Source organism: Bubalus kerabau, chromosome 1, assembly GCF_029407905.1.
Source record: "Bubalus kerabau isolate K-KA32 ecotype Philippines breed swamp buffalo chromosome 1, PCC_UOA_SB_1v2, whole genome shotgun sequence".
NCBI lineage: Eukaryota > Metazoa > Chordata > Mammalia > Artiodactyla > Bovidae > Bubalus > Bubalus kerabau.
Window position 1 is genome coordinate 14,318,004 of NC_073624.1, and position 14,398 is coordinate 14,332,401.

The 14,398-nt window shown below is 47.3% G+C and overlaps 1 non-coding gene across 1 annotated transcript; it reads left to right on the forward strand.

Annotated features, from left to right (window-relative positions):
* The first annotated feature begins 13,858 nt into the window (after positions 1-13,858).
* TRNAG-UCC (transfer RNA glycine (anticodon UCC)) lies at positions 13,859-13,931 on the forward strand. The gene has a single exon. It is a non-coding gene; the product is annotated as a tRNA-Gly (tRNA).
* Positions 13,932-14,398: the final 467 nt, after the last annotated feature.

Here is a 14,398-nt window from a genome sequence, read left to right on the forward strand (position 1 = left end):
TCACGTTTACGAACATTCCTGATATTCTCACCTCAAGAGAAAACCACTTGAAGCAGCCAGCAGCTTTATCAGAATTTCTAACTATTCTGTGTTGTTGGACATCCAGGTTTTCTTGTCACCACAGATAACACTTTGATGAATATCCTCACACACAGATTCTGTTCACATTCTTAATGACTTCCTTTGTGTGAATTCCTAGAAGTGGACTTACTGGGTGAAAGGGTAAAAACACTTTCAGCACTGCCCCTCATGCTGCCAAATTGCTCTCCGGAAGGGTTGTACCACTTATACTCCGACCAGCATTTTATGAGCACAGCCCATCACTGCAACCTTGCCAGGACTTCTGAACCTCTTTCAGACCTTTTGCAAAAAAGCAGTGGGGCTTAGAAAGCCTAACAGTCAGACTTCTAACTGATTCTAACCAGCAATCAGAAGTCCTGCTTTTAAGTTCTGACTCCAGCAGAGCTTTTGTGTGACCTTGAGCAAGTCAGTGAGTGCACGTCTAAGTTTGGTTTAAAAATTCTGTGTTCTGTCGTGAACACTGTTGTCTGCCTGCTCAATAATTATTTGCCCTTTACTCCTTTCCAACAGATCCTGATTGGCTCAGACACGCACCCCTCCTCTATGAAAAGCTTTGGGGAGCTGACCACGGGCCGCCCCAGCCTCAATAGGTGGAAGCTGATTAATTTAAGCAGTGGTTCTCAAACTTTTCAGTTTCAGACAGCTTTACCCTCTTTTTTCTTTTTTAAATAAAGTTTTATTGGAGGATAGTTGCTTTACAATGTTGTGTTCGTTTCTGCAGTACAGCAAAGTGAATCAGCCATACCTATGCATATATCCCCTCTTTTTTTGGATTTCTTTCCCATTTAGGTCACCACAGAGCCCTGAGTAGAGTTCCCTGTGCTACACAGTAGGTTCTCATTAGTTAGCTATGGTATACACAGTCGTGTATATGTGTCAGTCCCAATCTGTCAGTTCATCCCACTCCCTTCCCACTCCCCTTGGTATCCATACATCTGTGTCAGACACCGTCAGACTTCTGAAACTTTTTGAAGAACTCAAAGAGCCTTCATTTCTAGGGGCTATATCTGTCAATATTCACTGTATTTGCTACTAGAAGTAGGGAATTTAAGAATTCTTTTGAATTAATTTACAGATAGCAACAAGAAGCCAGTTAGATGGTAACCTGATTAGCATATTTTAAAGAAAACATCTTTTATTTTCCAAAACCAAAAACACTCAGTAAGAAGAGCAGCATTGTTTAACGTGTCTGCAAAACTCCTTTCAGCACCTGGCTTCATAGCAGCACAGCTGGATGCCCACATTCGCTCCTGTGTTCCATCTGCTGTGTTATCACCCAGCACGCAGTTGCTGTAAAAGTCCATCGTGAGAGACTGAGAGAGAAAGGCAATACTGTTATGAAAATAGTTTTCCCTTCATGAACCTCCTGAAAGGACCTCAGTGCCCCCAGGGGCCTCTAAACACATGTTGAAAGCTGTCATGGTGACCGCACCCAAGGCTGGCCTGGGAGTGTGCACACAGCCCAGTGTGATGGGTGAGGCGTAAAGGAGAGGTTGTTGGTGGGCTTCAGGAAAATTCTTGCTCCCGCAGAAAAGCGTATGAAAGGGGTGATGGTATCTGCGTGTGATAGTTGTGTCTACAGTTATTTTTCTGCCACTGTGGGAGTGAAAGGTGTGCATGCAGAGGGGCACAGCCAAGGGGTAACAGGTGTGAGGAAGAGAGTGGCCCTCAAATGAGGGATGAGCGAGGGGAGGAGGTGGGGAAGCAGGAGCCAGCATCAAGATTCCCGCAGGTCCAGGCTGGACAGCTGGACACTGCTATGAGGCTGTGAGTTACCAGATGCAACTATTTTCAATAGAACTGTGGGATGATAAGTGAGTGCCCATTGAGGGTGTGGTATTAGGGGAAATGATGGGAAATTCAGCATATTGGAGCACTGACTGCTTTTGGTGGCCTTTAGTAAATCTTATAAGAAACAGACAAGATTATGCCAATCGAAAAGCAGAGAAGGAGGTGGGAATCTTGTCTCCAGGAGATACTTAAGCCCATAAAAACCGTACTGGCCAGGACCCTCCCAAACACCTTCCTTTGAGTTTCTTCACCAGACCCTCTGGACAGGGTGTCAGCAAGATCAGCTTGATGGTGGGGGCTCCCTGCCCAGGAATGTTATTTAAAGTGCCTCTGGGCAGAGGTCTTTACACTGGGCCCAGGAGCTCACTTATCAGGGGACTCAGAGACCACATTCAGATAAAGTCTTTGGTTGAGGATTAATAAATCATAGAACTGACTAGAAGCAAATTGATGGAAGCTACATGTGATGATGGAAAAGACTCTTGAGAATCCCTTGGACAGCAAGGAGCTCAGACCAGTCAAACCTAAAGGAAATCAACCCTGAATATTCACTGGAAGGACTGATGCTGACATTGAAGCTCCAGTACTTCGGCCACTTGATTCGCATTGGAAAAGACCCTGATGCTGGGAAAGATTGAAGGCAGGAGGAGAAGCGGATGACAGAGGACTAGATGGTTGGATGGCATCACCGACTCAATAGACATGAGTTTGAGCAAATTCAGGGAGATAGTGAAGGACAGAGAAGTCTGGCGTGCTGCATTCCATGGGGCCACAAACAGTCAGACATGACTTAGTGATTGAACAACAAAAATATTAAGGAACTGTGTTTCCAGAGAAATCCTAACCTTGGCCAAGAAAAGGATCATTTTTTAAATCCCTAAGTAATGCCCATACCTCTGAGCCTGTGGTCACTGAAACTCTGTACCTCTTCCAACAGCTGTCTCATTATGGCTGTGAAAAATTCATTCCTTCATATTCAGGATCTGTCTCCAGTAGGCTTCTATGAAAATGTGAATACTTTCCAACATACAGCAATATATTGAATACCACCCAACAAAAAACATACTAATTGCTTTCTACCCACCAGATATTTTACAGACATTATCACATTTGACCCTCACAATAACTCTACAAAAATGAATTCTGATTCCTGCTTGGCAGATGAGGAAACTAAAGCTTAGTTTGTTTCAAAAACTTCCTGATTTCTTAAATTTTCTGATGATTTCCACCTTTAGAACCTGGTTCTCAAGCTGCTAACTGCTGGCACCTTTGTCTGTATTTGCTCATTCAAGTTGCAAAGGTACAGATGGCCAACCTAGCACTCTTGGGGCAATAAAGTTCTCTGACCCCACAGAATCTAGAAATGAGCTCTCCCACCAAGAGGTAAATGAAATTCAAAGCATAGTGACATGAAACACTGATTTGGTTTTTCTTAATCAAAAATAGAAATTATAATCTGTCAGGAAGTCCACGGGTATGGCCGTTTTCATGCATGTTGGCGGGAGGGGTGTTTTTGACTGGAGGAAGGGAGTCAAGAGGAATTTCTGACCCACCTTGAACCACATCATGTAAGTGGCTGACCTGCAGCTAGTCCTGGGATCTGCTGATACTCAGTGGCTCCAGTCAGTATCCTTAGTGACTGCCGGGCACACAGTTCTGTTCCCTATTCCCATTGCCCGGATCACCCTCCAAAATCCAGGAAAGATTCATCCCTGGACTCCTCTGACTGCTCCCAGACTGCATAGCTTCTCCACGCTTACCTCTGTTGTTGGTCGCTAAGTCGTGTCCGACTTTTTGCAACCCCATGTACTGCAGCACACCAGGCTTCCCTGTCCTTCACCAATCTCCAGAATTTGCTCAGATTCATGTGCATTGAGTTGGTGATGCTATCCAACCATCTCATCCTCTGTCGTCCTGCCTTCAATCTTTCCCAGCATCAGGGTCTTTTCCAATGTGCAGGCTCTGCTTATATGCATACAAGTCATTGTGAACAAGCATACAGAATCTCACAAATAACAAGTGAATTAGTTACAAAAGAAGCCACCGTAGGTTTCTTTTCAGAATTGCAGTTGCATCCCGCAAGGGCACGTAGCCCTCTATCCTGTTTTCTCCAGCTGTTCCAAAAGACGGTTTCTCAGAACGGTGGAGAAGGGAGGGACTTGGCAATCATGCAGTCCAGCCCCCTTATTTTCCAGGTGAGACCCAGAGAGGGGAAGTGCCTTGTGAGTTTTCACAGCTGGCTTCGTGTTGCAGCACTTAGTAGAACCTGGGCCAGAATACATTATGTCGGGAACATGTCCCCAAACATGCCCATGATGATAACTCATCTGCTGACTTATATAATTTCTGTCCCAAGCCCAGCTGTATTTTCCATCTAGATTAACTCTTGGAAGTGGTGAGTTCTAGAGCCTTACCACCTGCACAGAAATTGATAGCACTTAGATATTTTAAATTTTTCCAAAACTTTAAGAACTTTTGACAAGGGAGCTGACATTTTCATGTTTTGAGATTTGCTATATAAAGTACACGTTTACCTTAATGACACTAGTATTTACCAGACTTTGATCATATTACATCTTTGCCTTTTTTTAGGATTCATTTTTTAAAAGTCTTTTAACACTTAGGGCAAGATCTGGCTTGATCTCAGAGAATCGTGGAATTTGAAAGCAAGGAAGGGACTTTAGGACTTTATACAACTTTTCTCTAGTTAAGTGTCCTTCCTCATAAATTTGACTAGAGAAACTTTAATTAGGGTACTTAGAATACAATTTCTGGGAAAAGAATTGTTTGGGCTGCAGTTTTCATGAAGATAAAAACTATGATAAAGACTATGTAAAAGTGAATTGATCTGAGCGCTGCCTTCAGGAAACGGTCCTCTGCTTCTCCTAGTTTATGTAGTCTTTCTGGGAAGAGGGCATATTTCTAGTAATTCTAATTCTCTAGTAACTGTGTCCACATCCATAGAGCCAACATGGTCTGAGCTCACAAAGGGTGCTTGATGCTTGTTTACTGAATGCATGGACTAAATGAACGGACACAGTCCCACACGTGAGGCTTGTGTTTCTTTATAGTAAGGAGGGTGTGTAACAGGCAGAGATGACATGCTAATTCCAGAAAGAACAACAGGGATAACATTCCAGTAAAGAGAAGAGACTTGTTTCCGGCTAGCATCTGCCAAAGTTGGTCCAGGAAGAGGGGCAGCAGTGATGATCATTTCTCAGAAAACGCTTGTGTCCAGGCACGGATGCTCTTGCCCTGGGAAACGAAACCTTGCGAAGGTACAGAGGCCAAGCATTCCGCTGACCCCCGCCCCCTTCCCTACCCCCAGTGCTCCCTGCTGACCACAGTTGCTCGTCAGCAGTGTACCCGGAGTGTGGTTCAGATTCCAAGAATCTTTGGAACTTGGAAAGGGCCTGAATCATTAGGACAGAAGGAAAGAGAAACACTCTCTAGAGGCCTTGAATGATGTGCTCTGGATGGGGCTTTGTTGTTGCTATTGTTCAGTCACTAAGTCATGTCTGACTCTTTTCGACCCCATGGACTGCAGCACGCCAGGCTCCTCTGTCCTCCACTATCTCCCAGAGTTTGCTCAAACTCATGTCCATTGAGTCAGTGATACCATCCAACCATCTCATCCTCTGTCCCCCTCTTCTCCTCCTGCCCTCAATCTTTCCCAGCATCAGGGTCTTTTCCAATGAGTTAGTTGGCTCTTCACATCAGGTGGCCAAAGTACTGGAGCTTCAGCTTTGGCATCAGTCCTTCCAATGAATATTCAGGGTTGATTTCCTTTAGGATGGACTGGTTTGATCTCCTTGCAGCTCAAAGTACTCTCAAGAGTCTTCTCCAGCACCACAATTTGAAAGCATCACGGATAGAGTTTGGCTAGTTATACATTCTCCACTCCTTTGTTAATGTCAAGAGGCAGATGTGAGCCATATGGAAAAGTCGGAACTTCAGAAACCATGGGAACAAAACCTCCAGATACTCTGGAGCACACGTCTGCTGTTGTGAAGAAGTTCTCAATAGAAATAAATACAATGGAACCTGCAGCCATCAAAGACAATTAGCTTATTCACTTTAGGAAGATGTGAGTAAGCAAGAGGGTCATTTGTTATGTTTGATTAGCAGGGGCTGGTAGATTTAGTTATGATTGTTCTATAAATTTTCTTCTGTGCATAAGTCATAAATTTGACCATTTTTTTCCTGAGAGATTTGGTCATGCTGATTCTCTTAAGAGGAGTGCATGCATGCGTTCCTGCTCAGATGCTCAGTCGTGTCTGACTCTTTGCGACCCCATGGACTGTAGCCCACCAGGCACGTCTGTCCATGGAATTTTCCAGACAAGAATACTGGAGTGGTTGCCATTTCTTTCTCTAGGAGATCTTGGAGACCCAGGGATTGAACCCAGGTCTCCTACACTGGCGAGTCAAGCATAAAAGACATCAAACCATCTGCACTGACTCTTGAGGACATCTCAAAAGCTGAACTAACTTAGTGGAGACCATGCTTGGCCACAAACCTTGGTGCTTGGGATGGAGTCTGTTGGATCAAGCAAGCTGGGAAGTGTTGATCTCTTGCAGTTCACTTGTATTTATGAAATTACTAAGAGTGCTCATTCTTTCCTCCCCTCCACTTGCAGAGGGCATGAGGAAATTAGGGCTAACATTTACCTTGAGGCCATGGAGGGGAAGACTAAAAGGGAAGAAGAGGGCCAGCACTCCTTTGGGTTCAGAGAGGAAGTCTGAGCTCATGACGATATAATTATAGGGAATACAGGGGTGTGGGCAGGCAGCACCAACTTGGCCTCAGAGGCTCACACATGGGGACCCGAGGCAGTTCTTCCGAGGTCTGAGAAGCAGTTCTGTCCCCACTTAGTGAATTAGGTGTGACTTCTCTTGTCTCCTCGGCCCTGGATCCCAGGGAGCCCCTCCTTCCATGTTCCTATCTCACCAAGGAAAAGACAAGAAGGCAGATGCTCCCAGTGGGATTTCTTCATCTTTTTGACCCTGGTTGTGTGTGCTAATGATGTAGGGAACGGACATCCTGTGGGGAAGTTAGAAGACCAAGGTTATCTTCCCAACTTTCACTGTTATTGAGATGCATGGTGTGGGTAAGATTACTTAAATTTCATTTTTCTTCTCTGCATGATGATGGCTTGCTATTATATTGATTTTGAGGTTACTCTCAGCACCATGCATGTAATTCCAGCAGCAACGAATTGTCTTCATTACCTCTCATTCTTTCATCAAATAAGATAAGTATAAAAGCATGCTATAAGGTCTACCTTATGTATATATGAGAAGACATCACTAAGCTGCTCATGTGAGTCCTCATTTGCCTGTGTGTGTCTGAGCCCCGAGAGTGTTAGCTGACATGTGCTGACTCTTCTTCGTGTGCCAGGTGTGCTGAGCTCTTCAGGTGTATTTACTAGTTTAATTCAGGTGTCCCTTGGGGCTCAGTGGTAAAGAACCTACCTGCCAATGAAAGAGACCCGGGTTCGATCCCTGCGTCAGGAAGACCCCCTGGAGAAGGAGATGGCAACCCACTCCAGTATTCTTGCTGGAATCCCATGGACAGAGGAGCCTGGTGGGCTACAATCCATGGGGTTGCAAAAGAGACACACGCTAAGTTGGACACTTAGCGACTAAATAGCAACAACAGCTAGTTTAATTCATAGACCAGCCCTCTGAGGAGGGGCTGGTGTGAGGCCAAGGATCATGTTCGTTTTACAGGTAGGAAGACTGAGTCTGAGGGCAGTTATATGAGACCAGGGAGGTGGGACATGGTGTAGCCAGAGTTTGGTCCTGGCTGGTCTGTCCCCGGAGGCTCTGCCCTTGGCCCCAGCACCTCCTGCCCCTCCTTGGGTTGGGATGGGCATTATGTTCTTAGCATCCTCCCTTGACGCCAGAGCTGATCAGAAGAGCAGAGTCAGACAACGACTGAATGGAAGGGATGCCGGTTGTGGGTAAACTCCCTTGCTTGAGAAGATTCCTTCTTCTCAACAGGCATCCCAGGCAGCTGCAGCTCACATCCTGCCGACAGCTCAGAACCGAGCCAGAGCTTTGGGCACGCTCAGTCAAGGGGAGACGGAGGCTTGCTGGCCCCATCGAGTCTCCCAGCCCAAGGATTCTCTGTTCCTCTGATTCCTAGAACTGTTGGCCGAAAGAGAAAAGCTTACGATAAACCACAGCGTGGGATGCAAGGTGACAGGAACCGTGCGTTTGGCCTGATGTTTATCTTGTGGGCCAGCCAGCGCCTGGCAGCCAATCAGCAGGCTCTCAGCCGCGGAGCAGGGCTTTCCCCGTCAGCTTCCTTCCCAGTTACTCACTACCAGTGAGCGGGGAGAGAAGGAAATGAGGGCACAGGGAAAGGAGTGTCTCCCTGGCAACAGGCCAGGGGGGTTCTAGAGCTGCTGACCTGCTTGCCTGCTTGCTGGACAGGGAGCCCAGCCGCCCATTTAGCCGTGGTCCAGGGTTCGGAGCTTGCGTAGTGTCCCATGCTTCACTCACTCCACTCCTTGACTCTTTCATTCTCTCAGCAAAGAACACAGGGCTCACTGGATGTCCTCACCCGCAGCACTCGTTCCTGACTTTTTCTCCAGCCCGTCCACACGCTCCGAGGATAGTCATCGATTTCTTTATTCTTCCAGAACAAACAGTGCAGCGAACACCTACCCTGTGCCAGCAGGTGGGTTTGGGATGCCAAGGGCCTCCATCTCTGCCCTCAGGGAGCAACCAGCAAGTGGCATGCTGGTAGGGACATGGGAACGATACTGGAGTGTGAGACGTGTGTGCATAGGATGGCAGGAACCCAGCTCAGGAAAAGGAGGCTTTCACGCAGACGGCATTAGTGAAGGTGGACATGGACAGGAGATGGTTCTCCAAAATGGTGATCTCCTGTGTTTTAAGATCACCCCCAGCTACAAAAGCGGGAATGGTTGTATGAGGAGAAACGGGGCACGGAAATGAGCTCAGAGGCTCAGAGGCACGGGGACCCAGACAGAATAGAACATAATGCCACCTCCTGCCTACGATCCTCTCACTCCATCCAGGACAGCAGAACATGTGCCAGGATAATTCATTGAGATGATCAGTTATGTCTTCTTCCCTCTGTATCTCCCTCCCTCTCTCTCTCTCATTCCCAAATGACACAGAGATTGTGTTCCCTCGTCCTTCTGAAACAGACCTGGATTCCAGGCTGAGAGTCAACAGGAGGTTCACTTACATGGCATTTGAAAGCTGGAGGAGTCTCTCTGGCTGCAGGAAGGGAAAAGGAAGGATCAGAGGAGTCAACTGCAAGGAGACTGGGGGCAAAGGCCTCAGAGCTTCTGCAAGAGCCCAGGAATAGCCAGAAAAGAAGAGCGAGCATACTGTTCTCACTGCTCCCAGAATCCTCGTTTCCCAGCCCTGCACGTCATCACTTTGTGGGTTTTTAAATTTTTTTTATATTGAAGAACAGTTGATTTACAATGTGGTGTTAGTTTCAGACGTACAGCAAAGTGATTCAGTTGTACATGCGTCCCTGAGGGCTCAGTCGCTTCAGTTGTGTCCAACTCTTTGCAACTCTGTAGACTGTAGCCCACCCGGCTCCTCTGTCCATGACATTCTCCAGGTGAAAATGCTGGAGTGGGTTGCCATGCCCTCCTCCGGGGATCTTCCTGACCCAGCGATCGAACCTATGCCTCTTACATCTCCAGCGCTGGCAGGTTCTCTACCACTAGGGCCACCTGGGAAGCCCTCAGTTATACATACGTATTATGTATGTTCTTTTTCATATTCTTTTCCATGATGGTTTATTACAGGATAATGAGTATGGTTTCCTGGGCTATACAGTAGGCCCTTATCATTTATGTCATTTTTGAAAAATACCAGGTTATTTCCACCAAATTAAAAAAGTTGAAGAAATAGCCAGTGAAGTTTGGGGAGGATTTTTCCTTAGAACACAACAATGGTACCTTTTAATATAATGAAAACATGAGATGCTTCACATGTCTCCACTATCTATTTTCTACATGGTAGTTTGTATCTGTTAATCCCAAGCTCCTAACACATCACATCTTTTGCATCTGGACACCGATTCTGGCCCGTAGGCACAGGAGCTGAAGTGACCCATTTCCCCGGTATTCTCCATTCTGGCTCCACGGGTGTGCCCTGCCACCCTCCCCTTGTTGTGTGATAAGGGTATATTGTCTGGGGACCTCGTGGCCATCCAGTCTCCACCAGGACAAAGGCTTCCAGCGGCAGGAGCCTGCTCTTGCTTCCAATTCACTGAGCTTCACCAGCACGAGTGGGGTATTTGTTTACTTGGCTGCACAGGGTCTTAGTTTCAGCATGGAAAGACTTGGTTGCTGCATGTGGGATCTAATTCCCTGACCAGGGCTTGAACTCCAGCCTCCTGCAATGGGAGTGCCCAGCCTTGGCCACTGGACCACCGGGGAAGTCCCCAAAGCCGGCGGGTTGTACACATTTGGCTGATACGTGAACGAGTAGCTTCCTTGTCGTTTGTTGTTGGTTGCTCAGTCGCGACCAACTCTTTGCGACCCCATGGACTGCAGCCCGCCAGGCTCCTCTGTCCATGGGACTTCCCAGGCAAGAATACTGGAGTGGGTTGCCGTTTCCTCCTCTCACGGAACTTCCCGATCCAGAGATGGAATCTGTATCTCCTGCACTGGCAGGCAGATTGTTTACCTCTGAGCCACCTGGGAAGCTCTGAGGGGGCTTCCTTTGCTTTCCCTATTTTATTCTCATCACAGATTTCTCTTAAGATTTCATCAGAATGCTTCCCTTGCCAGCCCTACAGTGGGGCCCCTTTGTCTATGGATAATTTGGGAGTCCTGAGCTTGGTGTTCAAGATGTGGCTCCAGTTTACACTAGCCTCCACACCCATCCATGCCACCCACTGCTCCAGGACACCCTGAACTGCTTGCTTTGGCTGCTGTCATTGTACTTTCTCTGAGTCCTGTGCACAGTATTTTGTATATATTATTCCATTCATCCTTTGCAAGGGCTCTGTGGATAGGCACTAGCTTTATCCCCATGATTCCTGCTTTTATGGAAGAAGAAACCGAGGTTTAAATAATCCACCTAAGATGGAGCAGCAAAAGGAGAAGGGGGCGGCAAAGGATGAGATGGCTGGATGGCATCACTGACTAAATGGACATGCGTTTTGAGCAAACTCTGGGAGATGGTGAAGGACAGGGAAGCCTGGTGTGCTGCAGTCCCTGGGGTTGCAGAGAGTCAGACACAACTGAGCAACTGGACAACAAAAACGTGATGGAGCAGCTCCCGAATGCCACATCCAAGCCCTGACTACCCCCCCGCCCCGTACCTGTCTGCCACCCGAGTCTTCGTTTCTAACCCCCACTAAGCAGAACCTACCCTGTGTTTTTACATCCTGAGCTTGGCCTGTGATCAGGCTCGTCTCTGAGCCTAGAAGAGTCCTTCCTCCTCTCCACGTGTCTTTCACTCTTGGAGTCTCAGCCCCACCCACTCTGTGCTTAGTCGCTCAGTTGTGTCCGACTCTTTGCAACCCCATGGACTGTAGCCTGCCAGTCTATAATCCTTGGTCCATAGGGATTCTCCAGGCAAGAATATTGGCATAGGCTCCTACTCCAGCCTCCACGAGGCTTTCCACCCCTCTGCTGAGTCACCTTTTCCTGGGCACCCTTGGACGCATTCTGATTGAAGCAGCGTCAGTTGGGCAGGTGGCTCCTCCACTCAGGGCCGTGAGCTCTTTCTAGGCAAGGACTGCAGTCTATTCATAAAATTAGCATCCAAGTCGCCACTCCTATCGACATCCAGTGGATCTCAACCACCGTGATGAAGGAAGTGGCCACAAGGGGGCAGTACCAAAGGGTCTGACGATGGATCGCCCTGACTTCATCCCGGAGACCCTGCAGGGCCCAGAGGAACAAACGTATAAAGGAAATGAAAAGTGCTCACAGTACTGTACTGTATATTTGAAACTTGTCTGAGCAAGTATATTTTTTTAAAGTCTTCACCACATAATTGTACCTATGTGAGGTTATTGCTGTATTATCTGACCTTATTTTGGTAATAAGTTTGCATATATATACATATATGTATATATGTAGCTTCCTTGGTAGCTCAGCTGGTAAAGAATTTGCCTGCAATGCAGGAGACCCTGGTTCGATTCCTGGGTCGGGAAGATCCCCTGGAGGAGGGCATGGCCTACTGGAGTAGGAGCCTATGCCAGTATTCTTGCCTGGAGAATCCCCATGGACCGAGGAGCCTGGCGGGCTATAGTCCATGGAGTTGTAAAGAGTCGGACACGACTGAGTGACGAAGCACAGTATATATAAAATCATTATATCATACACCTTGAACTTACATAATGTTATATGTCAATTATATCACAATAAAGCTTGAAAAAGAAAAAGTACTGAGCCAAAAAGGTAAATAACAATGTGAAGTATAGGAGGAAATTTGGATGAAAGTTATCAAACATGTTTTGGGAAGTTTCTGAAAATTTTCAAAGTTTTTCAAAAATTTGGAAAACACAGGGAAATAGCTTTTTTCCCCTGCTAAGTGTTCTTTGCTCTTCTTGATAAGATATTTACACCTTTGGTTTCCCAAGCACAATTTTATTTGCCAATCAAGAAGCACATAACACATTCCATAAGGAAGAAGTCCATCTATGTGTAAAAATAAGGTTAAAAGTATAACTCATGCTATTTCCTATTATTTTCCAAATTTTGTTACTTTTCTCCCTCCACCCTCCTAATTGCTGTGTATGAATTTAAAATGTTTTAAATCAAGAATTACATATTATCTAATTTTTGTTGCTTTGTTATTGTTATTTAGCTGGGTTTTTCCAATTAAAAATGACTGCTGCTGCTGCTAAGTCGCTTCAGTCGTGTCCGACTCTGTGCGACCCCACAGATGGCAGCCCACCAGGCTCCTCCGTCCATGGGAGTTTCCAGGCAAGAGTACTGGAGTGGGGTGCCATTGCCTTCTCCAAAAATGACTAGAAGACCATAAAAATGTCAAGACGTGTTACCTTCCTGGCATTCCTGGAGATCAGAGGGCCCCACAGTAACCCTGGGGAAGGAGTGGGGAGGGTCAGGTCAGATGGAGAAGAACAGAGGTGGCCAGTGAGTGCTGGCGGCCACAGCTCACTAATTCGTGGCATGCGTCAGGATGGATGTGAGAGCGGACCATAAAGAAGCCTGAGCGCCAAAGAACAGATGCCTTCAAAATGTGGTGCTGGAGAAGACTCTTGAGAATCCCTTGGACAGCAAGGCGATCCAACCAGTCCATCCTAAAGGAAATCAACCTTGAATACTCATTGTAAGGACTGATGCTAAAGCTGAAGCTCCAATACTTTGGCCACCTGATGGGAAGAGCCAACTCATTGGAAAAGACCCTGATGCTGAGAAAGAGTGAGTGCAGGAGAGAAGGGGACAGCAGAGGATGAGATGGTTAAACATCACTGACTCAGTGAGTTTGAGCAAACTCCAGGAGATAGTAAAGGACAGGGAAGCCTGGCATGCTGCAGTCCATGGGGTCACAGAGTCGGACACAACTTAGCAACTGAACAGCAAGGAACAATTTAGGGATAAGATTCTGAACAAGAGTCCTACTGGCTGGGATGGGATGGATGGGGGCAGGAGCGGGGCGGGGGTTGGGAAGGGTTCTGACCCAGGTTTGAGAAGGTGACAGAGGTGGTGGTGACAGAGAAGAGGAAGGCCCTGTGGGGTCTTCACTTCATTTCCCTTGGGTCCTACTCACCTGCCCCTCACGTTCCTCCTTCCATCCAGGAACACGCACCTGGCTCCCAGGTGTGAACCCCTCATCTGCCCAGCCTCCTCTCTGGACAATCCTCCATCACCTACTGCCTTATCCCATCTGCACAAGACTTCCTGGGGATGCAGAGGAGGAGCAAGGGGTGCTTCTCTCAGAGCCTTCCTGCCTCACCTGGGTCTCCAGGGAGAGTCAGTGATGAATTTCAGGCTGAGCAAGGGACTTCCCTGATGGTCCAGTGGTGAGGACTCTGCACTTCCACTGCTGAGGGTGTGGGTTCAATCCCTGGTCAGGGAACTAAGATTCCATAAGTGGCATGATGCAACAACAAAAAAAAAAGAAAGAAATTTTAGGCCAAGTGAGAGGGGCGCCCGTACCTGTCTGCAGGTTCTCTGTGGTCGGGGCTGTGCTGGGTAGTGTAGCAGCCCTGGTCTCTATCCACAAGATACAATAAAAGCCCGCACTCCTACTTGTGAAGGTCAAAAATGTCTTCAGAAATCGCCTAAGGTCCTAGTCATCCTCAACGGAGATTATTGCCTATGTTGTGAGCATGCTCAGTCACCCAGTCGTGTCTGACTCTTCCCTCAGCCCCACCTGCCCCTTCAAACACCTGCAACAGCCTCCCTCCCCCAGAGCATCCATCCTCCCCTGATCCCACCCACCCACTCACTCACCTGAATTCTGACTGACGCCCCTCACAGCTCAGCTCTCGCTGGAATGAGTCCCCTTATCCACCCTGGACCCTGATCTGTGCCCCCATGGGA